The sequence below is a fragment of the Mustela putorius genome, unplaced genomic scaffold (assembly GCF_011764305.1).
Source record: "Mustela putorius furo isolate JIRA1106 unplaced genomic scaffold, ASM1176430v1.1 tig00000174_pilon_pilon_pilon, whole genome shotgun sequence".
Taxonomy (NCBI): domain Eukaryota; kingdom Metazoa; phylum Chordata; class Mammalia; order Carnivora; family Mustelidae; genus Mustela; species Mustela putorius.
In genome coordinates this window covers 3,158,038-3,160,767 of record NW_025421304.1, presented here as the reverse complement: position 1 = coordinate 3,160,767, position 2,730 = coordinate 3,158,038, and the positions used below count along the sequence as shown (strand labels likewise).

The 2,730-nt window shown below is 44.1% G+C and overlaps 1 pseudogene; it reads right to left on the bottom strand.

The window, feature by feature from the left end:
- Positions 1–403: 403 nt before the first annotated feature.
- Positions 404–2,354, bottom strand: LOC101688228 (annotated as a pseudogene).
- Positions 2,355–2,730: the final 376 nt, after the last annotated feature.

Here is a 2,730-nt window from a genome sequence, read left to right as displayed (position 1 = left end):
AGCTAACTAGAATTTAAATAAAAATTTGAGGGGCACCTGGGTGGCTCAGGCATTAAGCACCTGCCTTCAGCTCAGGTCGTGATCCCAGAATCCTGAGATCAAGCCCCGGATCAAGCTCCCTGCTCGGCGGGAAGCCTGCATCTCCCTCTCCCACCCCCCTATTTGCATTCCCTCTCTCCCGTATGGTCTCTTTCTCTGTCAAATAAATAAAATATTTAAATATATATATAGGGGTGTGTGTGTGTGTGTATTTGAAACAACAACAACAAAAAACCTACATTATGTTTCCAACTGGACTGATTAAAATTTACATGCCTATGAAGCAGGGTTGCACTTAATGGGGCTCTTATGAATCAAGTACAAAGTCATGTATAAAAAAGGAGTTTGAAAACTTCAAAGACTTTTAAGACAGAATTAATTTTTCACAAGTTTCCCAAAGCCATTCATGTTGTTTATTTAGCTTATGGTCTTCAGGATGCACCTGTTTCCACTCACTAATGCAAAAAAACTCAGTAAGAGTCATTGCCATAGTTGCCAGTCCCAGGAGGCTCAATCGGATACCTCCACTGCTTGGTCAGATGTTCAGCTGAGAACTTGACAGTGCTCAAAGATCAAAGAGCAGGGCACCTGGGTGGCTCAGTCGTTAAGCGTCTGCCTTCGGCCCAGGTCATAATCCCAGGGTCCTGGGATCAAGCCCCGCATCTGGCTTCCTGCTCAGTGGGAAGCCTGCTTCTTCCCCTCCCACTCCCCCTGCTTGTTCCCTCTCTCGCTGTGTCTCTGTCAAATAAATAAATACAATCTTAAAAAAAAGAAGAAGAAGAAGAAGATCATAGAGACCAAGAGGTTTAAGAGGTTCTGACCCATCTCTCTAATCTGGGGCTCCAGCTACCTCAGCCAAAGGACACTTCTCCAGAAACTCTCAAAACAAAGACATTGTCCTTTTGCCTGACTGAGAATTACAGTAGCAATGAAGAACTTCCATGGCTCATGGAAAAGCGTCTCTTGGACAAAATTAAAAGGTGACCCAGGGGGTGTCCACTTCTTAAAGGCTTTGCATTGTGGTGGGTGGGGAGGGGCGGGGAATGGCTGAAGAGCTTTTCTGTTCTATTCGCTGGGAAAACATAGGCTTGTTTTCCTTTTATCTATTTGTGTCTGTGGAACGGTATCTTCTTGACATATTTTCAGAGAAATAGTCTTTCTCAGTTTATGAGTTGTCCATTTCAGAACCACATTTTCAACTGTCAGGATGCAAATGTTCCTTCCTTCCCCCGGTTTCTACTTTTGTTTATAGTTCCCCTGCTTCCGAAAAGGTTTCCTCACACTTTTCCTTGTGCTTCTTCGCTTGAACAGAATTTGTTTACGCTGCCAGAAGTTATTTGTTCAAAACAAAAATTTGATCCTGAACTCAATGAGTTTTTTGGGGCTTTTTGATTTTCTTGGGGGTTTTTTGCTTTTTTTTTTTTTAACAGTCACTTTTCTCCATTGGTTACTCCAGGGGCTTGTTGTTTGCTCCAGCGTCAGAAGTGGAGCTAAAACTTTTTTTTTTAATCAAGCTAACTTTCTGTACAAGGTTCACTTTCAGCATCTGCCTTATTAAACTCAGATTCTCTTTTCCTATTGCTTTGAGCAGAATCTGGGAGACCCTTCCAGCAGGCTGTTTTTTAGTTTTCTACCTTTGAATTCCTTTCAGAATGTCTCCCCTTTCCTTTGGACTTTCCAACCTTTCCTGAGTCAACATCATTAACACCCCTCATCTTCTTTAAAGTTAGCTAATCCCCTGCCAATTTGCCATTCCAAACTACCACTTTCAAGGGGAGAGGCATCTTTTTTCCACCAGCTTCGTGCCCCAAGGTTCCAGTCTGAATTGTTACTTTAATTTCGCATTTGGGATGTCAGAGGTGCCCCACTGAAGTCTTTGTATCTGAACCTGACGCCCCTTTTAGAAGGGACAGTAAAATCAAATCTTCCAGCGTAAAACAAGTCTCTCCATTTTTGTGGGGATAATTAGCAAGGGCATTTTGAGATCTGAACTTCAGTCCTTGTGGGCTGATCAAATACTCATCCTATCTTCTCGCTGTCTTCCCCAATCACCTTTGCTTCACAACGCATGGGACAAACTCGTGGCTTTTTGTCATGGTACCACCACCAACCAGAGCAGAAGCAATGGATTCTTGCCGCCCGGGATTCCAATCACTGCTGCTTTTTGTCCCCATTTGTTTCTTGTCTCCTCCCACTCTTTCCAATCCCAGAGCAACACCTTCTTCACAGAGGTCACAGGGCTGGTCTGGGGCAAAGCACCCACTGGAGGTGACCAAGGGGGCAGCTCCACCATCCCCCGGGCTCAGACACGCCATCCAACCATGCCCTTCAAATGGACCCCGGGGGGCAGCAATGGGGCCAAGAGGTGCAATGCCTTAGGAGCAGAGCAGAACAAGATGCAAAAATCTCAAGTTTTCAACTTGCAAGTCTGTTGGACTCCACAGCTGCTTTCTGGCCACCCTCTTGGCCACAGCTGCCATCAGCATGACCCAGTCAATCAGATCCCACAGTAGCTTTTCAATAAATGGCGTTGGGATCGCTAATAACCTACATGGAAAATCATGTAAAGTTTATCCCTACCTCAGATCATACAGAAAAATTTATTTTGCAGGTACATTGAAGTTCTGAATGTGAAAAGCAAGATTTTACATTTTTAGAAGGAAATACAGGAAAACAGTTTCATGACCTCTC